Below are 22664 nucleotides of genomic sequence, written 5' to 3' on the forward strand. Positions count from 1 at the left end.
GATGAGATGTCGATCAAAGGGCACAGCCTCCCGGTCGTGAATGTGAATGAGTTCCAGGGACTGCTGTGCGGCATGGAGGCTGCAGTATGGTTCACAGTCCTGTATTGTCTATGCTTCCCCAGTGGCTCGGCTGGTGAAGAGTCTGCCTTCGAGGCAGAAGACCTGGGTTCCATCCCTGGGTTGGGAAGGTCCCCTGGAGAAGGGAATGGCAACCCACTCCAGTATGCTTGCCCAGAGAATTCCATGGACAGACAATGAGGTCACAAAGAGTTGGACACGACTGAGTGGCTCACACGCACATTGTATATTTGAAAGTTACTAAGAGGGTAGGTCTTAAATGTCCTTACCATAAATACACACACACAAATGATAATTATGTGAGATGATTAACCTTACTGTGGTATTTTGCAATATAAATCTGTATCAGATTATCATATGATACCCCTTAAACTTATACATGTTATATGTCAATTATCTTCTTTTTATTGATTTTATTTATTTTGGCTGGGTTGGGTCTTTTTTGCTGCGAGTGGGCTTTCTCTAGTTGTGGTGAGCAGGGGCTCCTCTCTAGCAGCGGCTTCTCGTTGCAGGGGCTTCTCGCTATGGAAGTGTGGGCTCTATGGCTCCCAGGCTCAGGAGTTGTGGCACTCGGGCTTAGTTGCCCCATGGCCCGTGGGATCTTCCTAGTTCTGGGATCGAACCCATGTCCTCTGCATTGGCAGATACATTCTTAACCACTGGACCACCAGGGAAGTCTAATTATCTTTTAATAAAGCTGAAAAATGGTCTCCAGATGAACAGTCTATATAGTTCATCCTCTCTTGATTCTCAACAATGCAGTGTTCTCATCTACTTAAAAGTAGAACTGTCTCTCCTTGTGCTACTAGACCCAAGTCTTCTCCCAAGTCATGTAGTTTTGCATTTTGCTCCTTCTCCTGGGAAGGTGCCAGGACAACCTGATTCATGGACGCACAGTGAACAGCCACAGCCACTCAGAACCAGAGCTCAACTAATCAGTGGATGGCAAAGCAGGAAGTGGAAATGTTTAAGTAATCATAACAACAACAACAGCAAAAAAATACCTTTAATGTTTTCTCAGTAAAAGAAACTGTTGTCCCAACAGACCATGGATGTGCTTTTTAAACTCGGTTAAATGTCAGATCAGCTAACAGGGTCCAACATTGACAAGCATTCAAAGGGACTTTTTCTTATCAACAGAGAATCTTGTTGCAAAATCATTGTCTACAGTTGTTGGTACTCTTGTTAGAAACCTTGACTAAAAGGCCCTCTGGGTCTATTTTTCCCTTGACTTCCCTTCAGAAATGGGTAGCATGGAGGGAAACGTTACCGTGGGATACCATGCCAGGAAAAATTATTTACCCTGCTGTTGCTACAAAACTTGGCTAGTTGGTTGATATAATTTAATGCCAACTCCCAGAGTAATCAAAAATTAGAAGAATGATTTAGCGCCGGCTGATTTTATTTTCTAGGTCTCCAAAATCACTGCAGACGGTGACTGCAGCCACAAAATTAAAAGATGCTTGTTCCTCGGAAGGAAAGCTATGACAAGCCTAGACAGCATATTAAAATGCAGAGAGAACATTTTGCTGACAAAGGTCCATATAGTCAAACCTGTGGTTTTTCCAGTAGTCATGTATGAATGTGAAAATTGGACCATGAAGAGGGCTGAGTGCTGAAGAATTGATGCTTTCGAATTGTGCTGGAGAAGACCCTTGAGAGTCCCTTGGACTGCAAGGAGATCAAACCAGATAATCCTAAAGGAAATCAAGCCTGAATATTCATTGGAAGGCCTGATGTGAGGCTGACACTCCAATACTTTGGTCACCTGATGCGAAGACCCTGATGCTGGGAAAGACTGAGGGCAGGAGGAGAATGGGGCGACAGAGGATGAGACAGTTGGATGGCATCATCGACTCAATGGACACAAGTTTGAGCAAACTCCAGGAGATAGTGAAGGACAGGAAAGCCTGGTGTGCTGCTGTCCATGGGGTCGAAAAAAGTTGGATACAACTTAGCATCTGAACAACGACATGAAATATCAGGGCTTCTTAGGCAGCACTAAGGTTAGAGAATCTACCTGCCCATGCAGGAGACGTGGGTTTGATCCCTGGGCTGGGAATATGCCCTGGAGAAGGAAATGGCAAACCACTCCAGTATTCTTGCCTGGAAAATCCCATGGACAGAGGAGCCTGGCAAGCTACAGTCCATGGGGTCACAAAGAGTCAGACACGACTTAGCGACTAAATAGAACAAACATAAAATATTTCCAAGTATGATTTGCTCAAGTTCCATTTTCAAACAAATGGTCCTGGAAGAAAATTACTCCTGCTGTTCCAAAGGGTCCCATCCAGGAACCCACATCTTGCCTGCCGTGAGAAGCCACAGAGACAGGAATTTATCCCGGGTGGAAAGTTCACTGAACATGCTGTGCTGACTATTTGAAAATTACTTGTTCCAAAAGCCCTTCAGAAACCAGTAATTCTATTAGCTTGGCTTCTGGAATGGTTTCCTACCTGCAGTAAAAAGTAATTATGACTGTCAGCCAGCAAATAATTGCTCCAATGTCTAAATGAATGGCGAGTTTTCTCTGGAAGAAATAACTGTTCCTCAGTGAGTCAGCTCAGCCCATGTCTCAGCTTCAGTTGCTGATGACCTGGGCCACCTGCCTGAACCAAAGAGGAGAGAGGAAAGGGCCGCGGGAGCTCTAATTGGTGGAAACAAGGCAGGATGGGGACTCTCCAAAGCCTGTGAGCTGCCAGGCTTTTGTGAGCCAGCCAAAGGAGCCCTCGGCCATCACGGCTCTTGAGGCTCATGAAGACACGGCACCTGAGGCAGCTTTCAGGTCAAAGACTTTGTCACTGACAGGGAAACCGAGTCCCATAAAACTGAGCTCCCTTACGGAGTTTATGATTAACCTCTCCATTCAAAACCTCAGTCCCTTTCCTGTCCCCTCTGACCTCAGTCCTTTGCCAACTGAACACTTCATCAGAGTCAGATGACGAAGATCGCTGTTGTCGCTAACTCTAACATAGTAAAATTGCTGTTAGCCAGATCATTGCTAACAGAAAGTCTTAGGGCAAGATGAGCTCACAGATGCCTGAACCATGGATCATCTGGCCAGAGAATCGCAAACAGAGACATCCTGACTCCCGAAACAACGATTAGGAAATGTCACAGAAATGTCACAAGAAGATGATTAATTCCAGGTTCTTTGTTCTTCCCCTTGAACACAGTCCTGACTCAGAGACCAAGATGGAGTGGATCTGAGATTGATTTCCTACTCCCTTGCGTGGTGGTGGTTTAGTCGCTCAATCGTGTCTGACTCTGTGTGACCCCCTGGGCTGTAGCCCACCAGACTGCTCTGTCAGTGGGATTTCCCGGACAAGAATACTGGAGTAGGTTGATATTTCCTTCTCCAGGGGATCTTCCTGACCCAGGGATCAAACCCGTATCTCCTACCTTGCAGGCGGTTTCTTGATCGACAGCCACCAGAGAAGCCCTTGCTGCAAGTAAATGCTGCTGCTGTGAGCACCTGCTGTCGGAGTTTGGCTTTCTGTGCGGTGGGCCTCGCTCTAGAACAGCATCGAAAACTGCTGTCGCCCCGGCCTCCTCCTCCCATCCTCTGCCAGGCTCACTGCATTTTCAAGGGAGTCTAGTAGACAGGAGTCCTGCGCCCACAGCCGGGTGATGTTGGCAAGGGGCATCCAAGACCGTTTCCAGAGGAAAGGAATGGAAAGGTTTGGCAGGGGCAGGAGGTCACTTTGTGAAAGGGAAACTTCCAGTCGACTGGAGCCAGGCTTTCCCGATCATCCTCAAAGGCCCAGGTGCTCAGGAGTCCTGAGGCACCACACCCTCACTTCCCGAGCGGCCGGCTCCCCCACGTCACTGTCAGCTGGCCGCACGGGGAGTCAGCACTCGTCCTCTGGATCAGGGTGCGGTCCCAGCTTTTGGATCTTCCAGGCATCTGCCTCGTCACGTGTGCGACGAGAAGAGCCGTGATGGCCGAGGGCTCCTACTTGGAATTTCTCTAGATGTGGGGCAGAGCTGGGCGGTGTGGTCTGAACACTGATGGGCTGCTAGGAAGCCAGCCTTGGGGCTGAGGATGTTTCAAGGACTCCCGGGATTTCCTGATGGTCCACTGGCTAAGGCTCCGTGCTCCCAGTGCTGGGGGAACCGGGTTCCATCTCTCGTCAAGGAACTAGATCTCGCCTGTCACAACTAAGAGTTCGCGTGCCCCAACTAAAAGGTCCTGCTTGCCCCAAGTAAGACCCGGCGCAGCCAAATACATAAATGTTTGTTTTTAAAATAAATAAATAAAAATAAAGAGCTCGGCCTTCCCTGGTGGTGTGGTGGATGAGACTCTGCCTGCCGACGCAGGGGACGTGAGTTTGACCTCGGGTCTGGGAAGGTCGCAGCCAGCCTGTGAGTGACAGCCACTGCCCCTGCGCCCTGGAGCCTGGGAGCCCCACCTCCTGACGCCCGTGCTCCCAGAGCCCGCGCGCCACAGCACGGGGGACGCCGCAGTGAGGAGCCCGTGCAAGCCTGCGCACAGCAGCCGAGACCCAGAGCCGCCAAGTCAATAAGCAAATACGCCCGAAAAACAAATGAATAAAAATCAGGGGCTCCTGTGCGTGGCGGTCCAAAGAGCACAGCGAAGCCCTGCGGGGACGGGCGGGGAGTCCCGAACCTGCCGTCAGGTTGGTGGCCGCTCGGTGATCAGGCAGAAGCAGCCTAGGGGAGGCTCTGTGCCTCGAGGCCGGGACCCCGGTCGGCTGCCGCTGACAGACGCGCCCAGCCCCGGCTCCGCCGGTTGTCCTCCGCAGCTGGAGACAAGCGCCGGTGGAACGCGGCATCGCCCGGGGCCTGGAGGAGGCAGAGCCCCGCCTGCCGGGCCGCCCGCGTCCTGCTTGTTCCGCCGGCGCAGTGACCCCTACTTGGGCGGCTCCCAGCTGCCTGCCTCAGTAGCAGCCTCTTCCGCTGTGCGCCGGCCTGTTTCTTGTTCTCTCTGCGGCCCTAGTTTAATATTAATATTGACTCATAATATTAAACACCTAGCTTAACTGCGGACACAGTTTCTCCTTAGAGACCAACAGTGATGGTTCAGAATGTGTTGCTAGGAAGACGTGAATTCTTTCCTAAATAATTATGCCTGGGGTGAGTTGCATGGGTAACAGTAATTAAGGAAACGCTTGTGATACTGAGTTACTAATCATTAACGCAACGTGTACTTTTCCTCTCTCTACTGTAGATTGACTTTATCATCATATCCCTGAAAAAGGTTAATAGAAAGATGTATTTTTAATAGACACCTGTTAAGGATGTCATTTGACTTTTTGTTCACCGCTTTAAACCACTTTCAACTCCAGTTGAAAGCTTTTCTAAATTATAATTTTTGAGGCAAAGACTAGGGAAATAATTCACATACTTTTTGCAAAGTACTTTGTTCACAATATTTTGCAGGCAAATTTTAACCGTATGAAGCTCCCATGCCCCCATCAGATGTCTTGTGTCAAATGTAACATTGCACATTTTTTCTGTAAGGGTTCAAATGGGCTCTTTGCAGAGCCCGGGCCCGGCCCCTGAGTGCTGCAGACACACTGGGCTTAAACACTTGACTATTTTCGCTTGTGTTTACCTTGGAGAGCTCTTTCACTCGCAAGGTTGAAACCTTGGAGAGCTCTTCCTTTTTCAAGGTTTTCAACTCCATGGAGACGTTTCCAGTCCTGTAGACCCCAGGGCCCACATGTTGTGTGTTTGGCTGGTCCTTGAACTGTGGGGTGGGGATGGGTGTGGGGAGAGACAGGGGATGCGTTCTAGGCAGGGAAGCAGCTAATTAGGAATAAGAGGGGTGTGGTAGAAGCGCTGAGTGGCTCCTGTGGGCTGGAGGATGGGAGAGAATCAAGGATGGTGACCCTCCTGTTCCACTGATGATCTGTGGAGTGGTATTAGTAAGCAGAACGGACTGGAAGGACAGTGAGGTCAGGGGGTCAGCCCAGAGGCTGCCTGACTGTTGCAAGTATAACTTAAGGAGAGTATCGATTAAAATGACAGGCCATTTCCAGCCCTGTGGATCAGAGGGTCATGGACCCTTTGAGAATATAATGAAAACCATGGGTGATTCCCAGAAAAATATTCACACATGTACCAAGTGTGATGTGTGACCTTGGAGGGCTGGTTCATGGATTCCTGTAGGGGATTTGGGATCCCCAAAGAATACAGGAATGTTTGCAGTGAAATTGGTCGGAGTCAGTAGGGAGACTCTGGGAAAGAAGGAAACACATTTTCAGACAACGGGACAGGTGAGTGAGGTGTGCTCGGGACACCTGACACCTGTCTGGGGCTGTGGGGAAAGGCCAGGCAGCCTAGCTGGAGGTGAGGACCTGAGTCATTTGATTCCATTACAAAGAGTTTACATTTTGAGAATGAACGGGTTCCCTGAATTAACAATAAGCAGAAAGCAATCGAGTATTTCCCAATATAAATGCTAGAGGCAATATTTATGCAGATGATCCTCCTAGAGGAGTTTGCAATCCTTGTGATAAAAGTCACACAAAAGAAATAGACACTAAGTGAATCCTTAAGTAAGTGCGTTCATTCATATTCATAATGAAGCTTAAAAATTAAATGTAAGATGAAGGCTACATAAAGATCAGGATAAAAGCTGACCATCTAAAATCATAGTTACTAAGACAAGCTTAAGGTGAACAGGTACATCAAGAGGTCTCAGGCTGTCAACGCTGCTTTCACAGCGTCTGCAAGGGAAGGGGTGGCAGGTCAGCTCAGCAGGCCTCTGCCATCCGGGCTTCTCTGCCGATGTCACCCCCAGTTGGCAGCTGGGGCAGCAGCATCTTTTGACCCCGTCTCCTGCAGTCCAGATGGGGCATTTGGGGACTGACCTCTTGGGAGCAAACATGTAGCAGTAAGCTGCTCTCCCGGAAGAGATAAGGGGAAATGATGTGATTAGTTCCCCAAGTATCCAGGGCTGCTGTCCACTCTCTGCAAGAAATCACAACTCTGACATTTGTTTGGGGAATTCACTACTTCTAACTGGGGCCAAAGTGAGCCACCTGTCTTGGAGACTAAGGGTGGGACATATCCCTGAATCTTCCCTCGGTCACCCTCCCAGGTTGTTGCCACCTTCTTGCAGGGTCTGGAGGTCACCAGGCAGGCTGTGCAGGGCCCTGAGTAGGTCTAAGGTGGAGCTGACCACAGTATATCCACAAGTCACCCAAGCTGGAGATGAAAGAGTTGTGACTTTCTAGGTACCTTTATGGAGAAGGCAATGGCACCCCACTCCAGTACTCTTGCCTGGAAAATCCCGTGGATGGAGGAGCCTGGTAGGCTGCGGTCCATGGGGTCACTAAGAGTCGGACATGACTGAGCGACTTCACTTTCACTTTTCACTTTCCTGCATTGGAGAAGGAAATGGCAACCCACTCCAGTGTTCTTGCCTGGAGAATTCCCGGGACGGGGGAGCCTGGTGGGCTGCCATCTATGGGGTCGCACAGAGTTGGACACGACTGAAGAGACTTAGCAGCAGCAGCAGCAGGTACCTTTAACCTCTGTTCACTACAACCTATGCTGGGTCTTTTCATCCAGGCTCTTCAGATAACCCAAAAGCAGAGACTTTAAAACGAATTTCCTGGGTACTTCCGGGTAGTGATTTACTCGCCAAGATACTTGTGCCACTTTCCAGGGGCTGCGTCGCTTTTAGGACCCATTTGGTGGTTATGGCACAGAAAGTCTAATAGCTCTTCTGCTCCTCACAGCTTGCAACAACTGGATCCTGTGGCTTATTTGTTTTTACAGCACTTATCTCTGATCAGAGAACAGCGAATGACAAGAGAGGTGACTCAAGCCAGGGATTCCAGTGTCTGGTCATGTTAATGGATGAACCATCTTATCGGATGAACTGTAACTGTACAACCTTCATATGAAAAGACCCTGATGCTGGGAAAGATTGAAGGCAGGAGGAGAAGGGGACAACAGAGGATGAGATGGTTGGATGGCATCACTGACTCAGTGGACATGAGTTTGAGTAAAGTCCGAGAATCGGTGATGGACAGGGAGGCCTGGCGTGCTGCGGTCCATGGGGTCGCAAAGAGTTGGACATGACCGAGCGACTGAACTGAACTGAATTGAACTGAATGTTTGGAGTGACGACTCTGAGATACATACCATCCTGCTTTACTGAGGAAGGATCAGGTAAGAAATCCACCAGGTCTTATAAACGTTATTTACAAGAGTTGATGTAGGGCTTCCCTGGTGGTCCAGTGATAAGCGTCTGCCTTGCGATGTAGGGTACACTGGTTCTCGCTCTCGGCCGGGAAGGTCCTGCATGTGGTGGGGCAACGAAGCCCGTGAGCCGCGACACGTGAGCCTGCGCTCTGGAGCCTGCACGCCACGGCCGCTGACGGCCTTGTGCCCGAGAGCCTGCGCTTTGTGAAAAGAGAAGCCCCTGCCAGGAGAGGCCCGTCCATGGTAACCAGAGAGCTGCCCCTGTGCAGCAACCAAGACCCAGAGCAGCCAAAAGACACATTTGTAATAGATATATATTTTAAAGAGAGTTGATATAAAATAAGATTTTCTTCTTGACTCAAAAGCAAAATTTCCTGAACTGCCTTGCTCTTCTTGGCTGGAGGAAGCAGGGCCGGCATGGTGCAGACCTGTCCTGGGTGAGGAGCTGCAGGAGGGGTTTATACAGGCCTCATCAAAGGGCTGGTTCAAATCAAGGAGGGGGCGGGAGACTGTGACCATCAGAGAGGCCACCCTGAGCGTAGGTGCAAGGGTCTATGCTCTGCTCAGTCGTGTCTGACTCTCTGTGACCTCATGGACTGTAGCCCGCCAGGCTCCCCTGTCCCTGGGATTCTCCAGGCAAGAATACTGGAGTGGGCTGCCCTGCCCTCCTCCAGGGGATCTTCCCCACCCAGGGATCGAACCTGGGTCAGGAAAGATTGTAAGCAGGGAACAGGATTGGGGAAAAGAAAGGAGGGGTCATGAGACTTCCCTGGCAGCCCAGTGGTTAAGACTCCATGCTCCTGATGCAGGGGGCATGGGTTCAGTCCCTAGTTGGGAAACTGAGATCCTGAATGTAGCAGAGCATAGCTTGAAGAAAAGCGGCGGACGGCAGGGGCGGGAGGTGGTCAGGCCAGGTGGATGCTTGTACGACAGATAGTGACTGAGGACCAGCCCTGTGCCCAAGGAGGTGATGGCTTTGCAGGGGCACCTGTTCTAATTGGAGGTGACCAAAGGACTGAGGGCAGATTCACCAGCTAAGAGAAGCCAGAACAGAATGAAGAAAATTCTAGAAAACAGAGGTTATATTTTTGAGACAGGAATAAAATTCCTAACACTAGAGCTTGAAGTCTCTTGTGTGAGTTGAACTTTTGCATCAGAGTATTGGAGCTTCAGCTTCAGCATCAGTCCTTCCAATGAACACCCAGGACTGATCTCCTTCAGGATGGACTGGTTGGATCTCCTTGCAGTCCAAGGGACTCTCAAGAGTCTTCTCCAACACCACAGTTCAAAAGCATCAGTTCTTCAGCACTCAACTTTCTTCACAGTCCAACTCTCACATCCATACATTACTACTGGAAAAACCATAGCTTTGACTAGACAGACCTTTGTTGGCAAAGTAATGTCTCTGCTTTTTAATATGCTGTCTAGTTGGTCATAACTTTCCTTCCAAGGAGTAAGTGTTTTTTTATTTCATGGCTGCAGTCACCATCTGCAGTGATTTTAGAAACCAAGAAAATGAAGTCTCTCACTGTTTCCATAGTTTTCCCATCTATTTGCCATGAGCTGATGGGACCAGATGCCATGATCTTTGTTTTTTGAATGTTGAGCTTTAAGCCAACTTTTTCACTCTCCTCTTTCACTTTCAAGAGGCTCTTTGGTTCCTCTTAGCTTTCTTCCATAAGGGTGGTGTCATCTACATATCTGAGGTTATTGATATTTCTCCCAGCAATCTTGATTTCAGCTTGTGCTTCATCCAGTCCAGCATTTCTCATGATGAACTCTGCATATAAGTTAAATAAGCAGAGTGACAATATACAGCCTTGATGTACTCCTTTCCTAATTTGGAACCAGTCTGTTATTCCATGTCCGGGTCTAATTTTGCTCCTTCACCTGCATACAGGTTTCTCAGGAGGCAGGTAAGATGGTCTCGTATTCCCATCTCTTTAAGAATTTTCCACAGTTTGTTATGATCCACACAGTCAAAGACTTTAGCATATTCAATGAAGCACTAGTAGATGCTTTTCTGGAACTCTCTTGCTTTCTATGATCCAATGGATGTTGGCAATTTAATCTCTGGTTCCTCTGCCTTTTCTAAATCCAGCTTGAAAATGTGGAAGCTCTCGGTTCATGTACTGTAGAAGCCTGGCTTGGAGAATTTTGAACATTATTTTGCTAGCGTGTAAGATGAGTGCAATTGTGCGGTAGTTTGAGCATTCTTTGGCATTGCCTTTTTTGGGGATTGGAATGAAAACAGACCTTTTCCAGTCCTGTGGCCACTGCTGAGTTTTCCAAATTTGCTGGCATATTGAGTGCAGCACTTTCACAGCATCATCTTTCAGGATTTGAAATAGCTCAACTGGAATTCCATTACATCCACTAGCTTTGTTCGTAGTGATGCTTTCTAAGGCCCACTTGACTTCACATTCCAGGATGTCTGGCTCTAGGTGAGTGATCACACCATCATGATTATCTGGGTCGTGAAGATCTTTTTTGTACAGTTCTTCTGTGTATTCTTGCCACCTCTTCTTAATACCTTCTGCTTCTGTTAGGTCCATACCGTTTCTGTCCTTTATTGAGCCCTTCTTTGCATGAAATGTTCCCTTGGTGTCTCTAATTTTCTTGAAGAGATCTCTGTGTGCCGTGGTTAGTCACTCACTTGTGTCCGACTCTGTGACCCCATGGACTATAGCCTGCCAGGCTCCTCTGTCCATGGGGATTCTCCCCGCCAGAGTGGAATGGATTCCCATGCCCTCCTCCAGGGGATCTTCCCAACCCAGGGATCGAACCCAGGTCTCCCGCATCGCAAGGAAATTCTTTACCTTCTGAGCCATGAGGGAAGCCCCGAAGCGATCCTAGTGAAGGTTTATTAGTATGAGCTACACAGCTACATCTCATGCACAGGCTTCCTTCTGGTGTTTCATGTGGTTTGCTCTCAAATTGCCCGAGTAATCCAGGGGCAGCCTGGCCTTCTGGGGTATTAGTGGTGTAGCGCCTTGTCGTCAGGCCTGTTTTTTCTGAGGCACTAACAGGTCTGTCCTTCCTGCCTGTGTTCTCCCTTTTGAAGTGAACCCTTCACGCCCGGTGAAGAGCTTCCCTTTCTATTGGCACATGCCAAGTTCCTGTGGGTGTGGATGCCTGGGCAAGTGGGCCAAGCTGGCTGATGAGGCTGGGCCCCCTGTGGGACAGCTTGTCGGGGCTCCGTCTGGACTCCCACTGAGCCCATCCGCTGCTTCTGTTGCCTCGCCAACAGCTTCTCTGCGCTCCCCACTGGGCAGCTCACTCTTCCGTGACTGTGGGAGCCGAGCCTCACCTCGCCTCACCTCGCCTCACTTCCCTGTGAGTTTGCTCGCCGGGGCCATGTTCTACACGGATGCTCCTCCTAGCAATGACATAGGACTTTCAACAGACTGAAAAAAACAAACAAAGCAGCTCTGGAGGACTGCCACCTCTGTGTTCTGTCCCCTCAGCTCTTGGAGCCCAGGGCAGGGCTAGGCATCCTGTCAGTGCTTGTGAAAGAAACAGGGAAAGAAGTCAAATGCATGGTCATGGTTAGGTGTTGGTGCAAACCATGTCCACCACCTCTGGCAGTTCCAAACACTGATAAGAAGATATGACATGTCAGGACTTTCAAAATCTCGGCTGCCCCTTGCTCATACACTGAATCCTAGAAATTCTTGCTCTTTAGTTTTGTGGACGACGATGGTTTGTCATGAATGTTTGCAGTGACTCAAGGGCGGGAGATCAGGCTTTCCTGAACCTTCTGTTTCTCAAAGACTCAATTCTGCAAGGTCATTCACAAGCCGACCAACATGGAGTTCAGTGTTCCTGGCTGGCATATTAGAGGTGTTAATTTAGTCCTCTGTCTTTATTACATGATCCCATTTAAAAGAAAAACTCCCTTAGTGCCTTTCATCTGATTGCTCAGGGTCTCATGCCGGGATGCATAAAGTTTTACAGTAATTGAAAAATCAGTGAACAACACCCCAGGCAGTAAATAAATCACGAAGTTCATTAATTCAAAACACTGAACGTCAACTTGTAGAACACTATAGCACAGTGTAAAAAACATTACCTAAAGTGTAAAAATGGGAAAGTGGGAATTAATTTTATTTTAATTTTTAATGTACTTTCGACTGCTCAAAAGATATTAAACATTAACATAATTCAGTATATATGCTGGCATTTATTAAACCACTGATTCATGAACAAGTTAAGCAACATATATTTTTTTAAGTATTAAAGATTCAATAGTGATAATTAACTTGAATGTCAAAGTGGAAAACATTATAAGCACATTCTGCAGGATTTCCTGAAGATTATGCAACCCATATGCTGAAGGATTGTGAAAGGTTGCGATCAGCTACTTGATAATCCCAAGAGAGGTTGAAAGACATTATGCTTTCGCTGTTTCAATAAATCAGTTAGTTAAATATTTGAGGATGGTGAAAAATCAGGACATGAGTTTCCATCCTTGATGCCACCTTTCAGCCTAACAGAGAAAGACCTGTTTCTTCTGTTTAGGCAAATCAAGCTGTATCGTGAAGCTTCTGGCTACAACACAACCATCAACCATGCAGAAGAGAGGCACGCTAGAGTGTTGCTTAGTCTGAAGGCCATCACACCAGGTGACATTTCCTCATGAGGTCTTTAAACTTGAGGGACCTAGTCGTGTATGGATGTGAGAGTTGGACTATAAAGAAAGCGGAGCGCCAAAGAACTGACGCTTTTGAACTGTGGTGTTGGAGAAGACTCTTGAGAGTCCCTTGCACTGCAAGGAGATCCAACCAGTCCATCCTAAAGGAGATCAGTCCTGGGTGTTCATTGGAAGGACTGATGTTGAAGCTGAAACTCCAGTACTTTGGCCACCTGATGTGAAGAGCTGACTCATTGGAAAAGTCCCTCATGCTGGGAAAGATTGAGGGCAGGAGGAGAAGGGGACGACAGAGGATGAGATGGTTGGATGGCATCACCGACTCAATGGGCGTGAGTTTGGGTAGACTCTGGGAGTTGGTGATGGACAGGGAGGCCTGGTGTGCTGCAATTCATGGGGTCGCAAAGAGTCGGGCATGACTGAGTGACTGAACTGAACTGAACCTTGTATTTTGGTTCTTTAAGTACAAAAACTACCTCAAAATTAGTAGAAAATTGCGATGATTTTTTCACTAAAAAGAAAGAACTGTCACTCTGGGGACTGAATTAGTGGATAAACCAAACAGGGATTAAACTAACATATGCTGTTATGTTGGTTCTCTTTCCTGGTTGTGAGAGTGAATTTATTTGTGAAACTCCATTTAGTTGGTGTTGGAATTGTGCAGAGGAATCCACGTTACTAAAAAAAGAATCTATTGTCTTTGAAGTTTGTCAGCATATTTGTCTACTCTAACAGGGCTTTTTGGTTTAAATTATTTAGTTTGACAGGCTACAGTAATCAAATTAAGCACATGATTTCCAGTGTCAACTAAACACACCTATGAGTTCCATTGGTTAATTAACTTTTTAAAGATTTATTTATTTTTCACTGCACGAGGTCTTCATTGCTGCACAAAGGCTTCCTCTAGTTGCAGCAAATGGGGGCTACTCTAGAGTTGCGGTGTGTGGCTTCTCTTGTTGCAGAGCAGACTCTAGGCACGCAGGCTTCAGTAATTGTGGCCTGTGGGCTCAGTAGTTGTAGCCCACGGGCTCAGTTATTCTGAGGCATATGGGATCTGCCCGGATCAGGGATCAACCCTGAGTACCCTGCATTGACAGGCAGACTCCCCACCACTGGACCACCAGGCAAACCCTAGTGAACTTATTTTAATGTTCATAATTTTTTTGCAAATGAATCACTTCCACTCAAGATTGTAATCTGCCTCACATCAGTGGCCTCTGTGTGCATGCACCCTGTAGAATCACTTCGGTTCACAATTCGCAATTATTTATGCAAAAAATTAGCAATCAGAATTTGCCATTTCTTTAAATAATCCTGGGAGAAATAAATTTAGGACTGATCTGTTCTTTCAAAAATAACTTTTTTCTCCTTTATCATAAAGGTTAAGATATTCATTATATATAAAAAAGATATTCATTATATATTATTCATAAAAATATAAAATTGAATATGTATTTTTTCAGAACTCTACTCTCCAGATGTCACTTTATTTACCTTGGCGTGCATAAGCTTTATTTTTCAAATATACACAGATGTTTTTGCAAAAGTGTGATCATACTATGCCTATTGTTTTAAAACTTGTTAAGTAACAAGTCATAGGGAATACCCTGGCAGTTCAGTGGTTAAGACTTCCAGGTTTCACTGCTGAGGGCTTCGGTTCAATCCCTGGTTAGGGAACTAAGATCCTACAAGCTGCAGGGTGCGGCCAAAAAATAAACAAAAAACAAAAAACAACCATGTGATATATCATGGCAGCTTTCCATGTTAATAAATATAAACTGACTTCATGACTTGTGCAGCTGTATAATATTTTACTTTCTGTACCATTAGGTTCTTTCCGCTTTTTCACTATTTGGCTCAGATGGTAAAGAATCCGCCTACAATGCAGGAGACCCGAGTTTGATCCCTGGGTGGAGAAGATCCCCTGGAGAAGGGAATGGCAACCCACTCCAGTATTCTTGCCTGGAGAATCCCATGGACAAAGGAGCCTGATGGGCTACAGACCATGGGGTCACAAAGAGTCAGAGGCAACACTATCACACTTTTCAAATCCATATGTTGAAGTCTTAACCCTCAGTATGACTGTATGTGGAAACAGGGCTTTAAGAGTAATTCAGGTTAAATAGGGGTGGAGCCTTAATCTAATGACTGGTGTCCTTGTAGGAAGAGGAGACAATGCCAGAGCAAAGCCACTTGAGGACACAGGGAGAAGGTGGCCATCCACAGGCCCCGGAGGTCTCTAGAGAAACCCGCCCTGCTGAAACCTTGACCTGAAGCATATATTAGATAAATTATAAGATAAATTTCTTGAAAAGGGCTAGTTCAAAAATATTCCCTTCAGCATCTCCTCTTCCCATCAACCTGCCTCTATTTTCTTTGCTCCTTTTACTCTTTTACACGTATTATACCAAATTCTTATCTAGAGGATTTCTACCGAGGTATCTTACCACCATCGGCACATAGTAATGTCTGCTTTCTGCACAATCTGGTATTTTCAGGCTTAATATCTTCACCATCATTTATTGAGATGAAATTTGCATTTCTTTGACTATTAAAAAGAACACTATCTTCCCACATGATTATTCGCAAAGCTTCTTTTTGTGAATTGCATTTTCATGTTCCCATTTGATCAGGGAAGTCACATTTTCCTTATTCATTTATAAGAGCTCCTTCTATGTCTTAGGGATATTAGTCAGATGACCTAGGCTTTGCTTTGTTTTGTTGGCTACACCACAAGGCTTGTGGGATCTTAGTTCCCCAAACAGGGATCAAATCCAGCCCCCTGTAGTAGAAGCATGGAGTACAAACCCCTGGACTGCAGAAGAATTCCCTTAACGTAGGTTGCTTTTTGTTTTGTTGTTGATTTAATTTTTACCTTTTTTTTTTTTGACAGTTTTGTATCATTCAGAAGTTTACAAATTTAACCTAATCAAAAATCTATGAGCATTTTCCTTTTAGAACTTCTAACTTTGGTGTCATGTTTAGAAAGATCTCATTTGACTCAAGATTTTTAAAATACTGTTTTCTTATAGTTTTTCATGTGCTTTAAAAATACTTAATCTTGAGGGTGATGGGGATGGGGCAGAGAAATGCATAAAAAAAAAATACTTAATCTTTGATCCAAGTAGAATTTGTCAGTAAGAAAAACTAGGGATATGATATAATTTTTCCTCCAAATTAAAATTTATTTCTGATCATTTCTTGAATAACCCATACTCTCTTCACTGATTTGGAATACCATACTTATAACATCATATTCTGTTTCTGTACTCTCTATTCTATTCTGTCTATGTAATTTTAAACCAGTGTTATGCCATTTAATTTACAATGGATTATTGTAGACTTTTGTGATTATTGTGGACCATTTTAAATCTGGTAGGGCAAGCTGAGTGAAAATGAAAATACTCGAGTATTTTCATTTAAATGGCATTCTCAGGTCCTAGTACAGGGATAAAAACAATAGTTTGAATGGGATGAGGAAGGGCGTCGCTATTACCAACTGGGTCTTTAATTTTATCTCTGCTGCAGTTATACTGAAAAAATCTCTTTCATTGTCCCACCATGTCATCTTACAAGCATTATCTATCTGCTAAGTTTTGTGTTCCCCTTCTGAATTATGAGATCCTTGAAGGCATCTTGAATGATATTTCCCTCACTTGGAATGAAAGTTTATCATCAGCATAGAGCATAGTACTTAGCATGCAGTTAAAAGATATTCTTGCTTTTTATTTTTTTTTAAATAAAAAACAATGAGCTATTTTTTGTTCTCCACTTTTTGGTAACTTTTTCATTTGGGTTTCACTTGGGTTTTTTTTTTTTTTTTGAAATATCATTTCAATATGAACTGTGAATTCTCATAAATTATTTGTAACACAAACATCTGTTTGTAAATTTTTTTGTAAAGCTATGACTTGAATTAGATCATCTTTGCTTAATAAGCCTACTTTGAGTGACCCTCTTCCAGTGGATATTATTAAACTCATTACGTTCTGTAATCAACCCTGAAAATTCATTGGAAGGACCGATGGTGAAGCTGAAGCTCCAATACTTTGGCCACCTGATGTGAAGAGCTGACTTAATGGAAAACACCCTGACGCTGGGAAAGATTGAAGGCGGGAGGAGAAGGGACAACAGAGGATGCGATGGTTAGATAGCATCATTGACTCAGTGGATATGAGTTTGATCAAACTGCAGGAGATAGTGACCGACAGGAAATCCAGGCGCTGCAGTCCATGGAGTCACAAAGAGTCAGACATGACTTAGCAACTAAACAACACCAGGTGTGGCCAGGGGCCACCATGAGTAACAATCACTCAGGAAATTCCAAGGGTGTAGTGTTTACACCGGAGAAGGCAATGGCACCCCACCCCAGTACTCTTGCCTGGAAAATCCCATGGACGGAGGAGCCTGGTAGGCTTGCAGTCATGGGGTTGCTAAGAGTTGGACACGACTGAGTGACTTCACTTTCTTTTCACTTTCATGCATTGAAGAAGGAGATGGCAACCCACTCCAGCGTTCTTGCCTGGAGGATCTTGCCTGGAGGATCCCAGGGACGGGGGAGCCTGGTGGGCTGCCGTCTGTGGGGTCGCACAGAGTCGGACACGACTGAAGCGACTTAGCAGCAGCGTTTACCACTGAGATAGGATCAGAAACAAGGGCCAGGAAAATTCTTTTTTGTACAACACACAGCGTCAGGGCTCTCCAGAACCTGTCCCTAGCCTCACTTTACTGCAGCCACATGCCCTGGTTGAGGGCCCTAGAACATACCTTTTTTTTCCTTTCTCTAGTCGCAGCTCTCAGGCTTAGTTGCTCCACAGTAATGGGATCTCAGTTGCCCAATCAGGGATTGCACCATGTCCCCTAGTTGGAAGGTGGATTCTTAACCACCAGACCTCCAGGGAAGACACACCTTGGCTCTAAGACCAGGTTTCAGAACCTGGACTTCTGCACGTGCTGTTTCCTCCGCCTACATGTGTTTTCTCCTTTGTCTAGCCAATGAGCTCCTTATTTGTCAAGACTAGGTGAGTAGCCCTCTGAGGCAAGTTAATCCCCACCTCCCCGGTACTGCTAGCGCTCCTTGTTTATTTATAGATTATCGCTGCCCTTTGTTCCTTGAGATGTCAGTAGATACTGTGGGCATGTAATGTGGTCACTGCTGAGGGAATGTTCCATGGAGTTTTGCCTACGTCATTTGAAGTTCTATTTGTCTTTCTAGAAAGTGTCCTCTTGTCCTCCTTGGCTTCCATCTTGGCCACCTCACTCCTCATGCTGCAGCACCTTACCCAAAGCTCAACTTCTCTGCACACTGATGCTGAACTGAATCTTGGAGACAGTTTTGGGTGAGGGAGGAAAGGACAGCTTGATTACTTAACCAGTCAAAGGGGGACACAGCGGACTCCTGCCTCCAAAAACTATGCTTCCCTAGTGGTTCAGATGGTGAAGAAACCGCCTATGATGCAGAAAACTCGGGTTTTAATTCTGGGTTGGGAAGGTCCCCTGAAGAAGGAAATGGCCACTCACTCCAGTATGCTTGCCTAGAGAATTCCATGGACAGACCATGGGGTCATAAAGAACCCACAGGACTGAGTGACTCACACACACACACCAACCCATGAGGATTTGATGAGAAGTTTTAAAACAACTGTTCCAGGGTTGGGTTGCTGACAAGATTAGAGGGTGAGCAGGTTTGTAATCCCTTAATCTCGTCTCAGGGCTTCTCTGATGGCTAGGCCTGCAATAAAGAATCTGCCTGCAAAGTGGGAGACCTGGGTTTGATCCCTGGGTTGGGAAGATCCCCTGAAGAAGCAAATGGCTACCCACTCCAATATTCTGGCCTGGAGAATTCCATGTACTGTATAGTCCATGGGGTCGCAAACAGTCAGACGCAATGACTGAGCGACTTCCACTTTCTTTTCTCTCAATCTCATCTCAAATGATTGATCTCTTAATCTGATGAGCTCCTTGGGTCCCTTTTGGGGCTTCCTTTGTGGCTCAGAGGTTAAAGTGTCTGCCTGCCATGTGGGAGACCCGGGTTCACTCCCTGGGTCTGGAAGATCCCCTGGAGAAGGAAATGACATCCCATTCCAGGATTCTTGCCTGGAAAATCCCATGGACAAAGAAGCCTGGTGGGCTACAGTCCATGGGGTCGCAAAGAGTTAGACATGACTGAGCAACTTCACTTTCACTTTTCACTTTCATGCAGGAAGTGGACCAGAGCAGGAAGTGGTTAAGTAGAATATTTCATTGGATGAAATATTATGCATCAAATGGATATTTATGAGGCTGTATATTGTCACCCTGCTTATTTAACTTACATGCAGAGCACATCATGAGAAACGCTGGGCTGGAAGAAGCACAAGCTGGAATCAAGACTGCCGGGAGAAATATCAATAACCTCAGATATGCAGATGACACCACCCTTATGGCAGAAAGTGAAGAGGAACTAAAAAGCCTGTTGATGAAAGTGAAAGAGGAGAGTAAAAAAGTTGGCTTAAAGCTCAAGATTCAGAAAACTAAGATCATGGCATCTGGTCCCATCACTTCATGGCAAATAGATGGGGAAACAGTGGAAACAGTGTTGGACTTTATTTTTGAGGCTCCAAATTCACTGCAGATGGTGATTGCAGTCATGAAATTAAAAGACGCTTACTCCTTGGAAGGAAAGTTATGACCAACCTAGATAGCATATTAAAAGGCAGAGACATTACTTTGCCAACAAAGGTCCGTCTGGTCAAGGCTATGGTTTTTCCAGTGATCATGTATGGATGTGAGAGTTGGACTGTGAAGAAAGCTGAGCGTCGAAGAACTGATGCTTTTGAACTGTGGTGTTGGAGAAGACTCTTGAGAGTCCCTTGGACTGCAAGGAGATCCAACCAGTCCATCCTAAAGGAGATCAGTCCTGGATGTTCATTGGAAGGACTGATGCTGAAGCTGAAACTCCAATACTGCGGCCACCTCATGCGAAGAGTTGACTCATTGGAAAAGACCCTGATGCTGGGAGGGATTGAAGGCAGGCGGAGAAGGGGACAACAGAGGATGAGATGGTTGGATGGCATCACTGACTCGATGGACATGAGTTTGGGTAAACTCTGGGAGTTGGTGATGGACATGGAGGCCTGGTGTGCTGCAATTCATGGGGTCGCAGAGTCAGACACGACTGAGCAACTGAACTGAACTGATGAGGTTTGTAGTAAACAGACATGCTTATGTAGAACCTTAAGAGGAAAGGTAATCACAACTATGATGAAAAAATATAAACTAAGACCCCAGAAAAACAGAAAAGAAAAGAAAGAAAGGGCCTTTGTAGAAGAAATACTCTAAAATAGTATTTGTCATTGGGTAATGCAAAGAGTTGGACACAACTGAGCGACTGAACTGAACTGAACTGAAAGAAAATATGGGCAATTATTCCCCATATTCTTTGCAATTTCCTGTAAAACTTTTTTCTTGTACCAAGCATAGATAGCATGCTTCAAATGCTTGGCGTGGTAGTTCCTCTCTGCACTGCTGAAAAGGTGGATATGATTTAATTTAGATACTTTCATTTGCAACTGGAAACTACTGGTGGAAAAAAACGCACATTTTTGTTATTTTGGAAATGAGAGGAGGCAGTGAAAAGAGAAGTGTAGAAGGGAATAAGAAGGGAACAGAAAAGCCAGTCACACTTGTCCCATACTTAAAAAACATGACACCACAAGCCTGGAGAATCACTAGGGCGAGAAAAGTCAACAGGATAAAGGAAGGTTTGAACGGAAACTACCAATTCTTAAAAATGACACTTTCCTAGTCAAAGAAATGTAGCCTGAATATTGGGGATTTAGCTATTTGCTAATTAAAAATTATTTAAAAAGAATAAAAGACTTGTGCTGTTTCACTGATCCCTTTCATTATCAGTTTAACTTATAAAACACCACTTTGTGAAAGAGCTCTACTCATAACAGAGACTGAAAACTCTTTCAGGGCATCTTGGGGAGAAATCTCATGCAAAGAGCTGACTCATTTGAAAAGACCCTGATGCTGGGAAAGACTGTGGGCAGGAGGAGAAGGGGACAGCAGAGGATGAGATGGTTGGATGGCATCACCGACTCGATGGACATGGGTTTGGGTAAACTCCTGGAGTTGCACAAGGAGGCCTGGCGCGCTGCAGTCCATGGGGTTGCAAAGGGTCGGACACGACTGAGCGACTGAACTGAACTGAACTGGGGAGAAATGTTAGTTTGAGTAAGCTACCCAAGAAAATTAATATTACCTTTTTAAATACCTAGTTAGAATCCCTTTTCTCCAAGGCTCTTAGGTAATGCCCTCAGCCTGACCACAGAGCCCCCCGTATAGGAGAGTAAACCTCAGTGTCCTCCTAAAGACTCTTCTAAATGCTGACATCAAGTGTTATTGCTAACGTGCACATGTGTGTGCTCAGCTGCTTCAGTCCTGTCTGACTCTTTGCGACCCCATGTCTCCCCCCTTCATCAAAACCTTCCTCTGAATTCCAGTATTACTGTATACCTTCACTAGTCAGGTGTCATCTGTTTTCCAACAATCTGTGTACACATTCTACCTTGTCGGCGATGGTGGTGGATTAGTCACTCAGTTGTGTCTGCCTCTTTGTGACCCCATGGACTGTGGCCCGCCAGGCTCCTCTGTAAATGGGATTCTCCAGGCAAGAATACTGGAGTGGGTTGCCATGCCCTCCTCCAGGGGATCTTCCCGACCCAGGGATCAAACCCGAGTCTCCTGTGTCTCCTGCACTGGCAGACAGATTCTTTACACACAGGACACAGAAATTAGGGAAGAGGGTCAGCAATGATGGGCTTGCCTGGTGGCTCAGTGGTAAAGAGGCCACCTGCAATGGAGGAGACACAGGGGACTCGGGTTCGATCCCTGGGTTGGGAAGATCCTCTGGAGGAGGCAGTGGCAACCCACTCCAGTGTTCCTGCCTGGAAAATCCCACGGACAGAGGAGGCTGGTGGGCTGCAGTCCACGGGGTCACAGAGAGTCAGACAGGACTGAACTGGACACACATGAGCGACTGAGCACCATAAGGCATCAATAGGCCAGTTAAGCTATGACAGAAGAACTATTGCTGGGGGCTGCGTCCACATACTGAGGCACTCCAACCTAAGACATGTCACCCTTTCTTCCCCTAAAAAAAGAAAAAAAAAGCAGATCACAGGAACGAAGGGGCTTGGAGTCTTTTACTTCTGTTTTCCAAAGGCACACTGTCTTCCTTTTACTGCATAGGGACTGACAGAAAATTCCTTAAGTTTGAAAGAGTTGATTGACTCGTTACTCCAGTTTGCCTGAGTTAGATGTTGAAGATTCCATCCTTCTCAAGATGAAAGAGTTCGTTTTTACATGTTCAGCATAGACCAACGTTGACCTTAAAAATCAGAGCCAGTTAGGGAACTCAAACTAGGGCTCTGTGACAACCTAGAGGGGTGAGAAAGGGTGGGAGGTAGGAGGGAGTCTCAAGAGCGGAGGACATATGGCGAATTCATATTGATGTATGGCAGAAATCAAACCAATATTGTAAAACAATTATCCTTCAATTAAAAATAAATTAAAAGAAGTAAAAATAAAAGTTATTTAACGAGCAAAAATAGGTTTATTTGGGAATAAAGGAGGAATTGCAATTTGGGATAAGCAAGCTATAGCCAGAGCCATATGTAAGTCCAATAAACCAAGGAGAGGAAGGTTATTTATAGGGAAAAGTAGGACATTGGGAGGGGCTGATAAGACAGTGAAGGACAGGGAAGCC

This window comes from Cervus elaphus, chromosome 12 (genome assembly GCF_910594005.1).
Source record: "Cervus elaphus chromosome 12, mCerEla1.1, whole genome shotgun sequence".
NCBI lineage: Eukaryota > Metazoa > Chordata > Mammalia > Artiodactyla > Cervidae > Cervus > Cervus elaphus.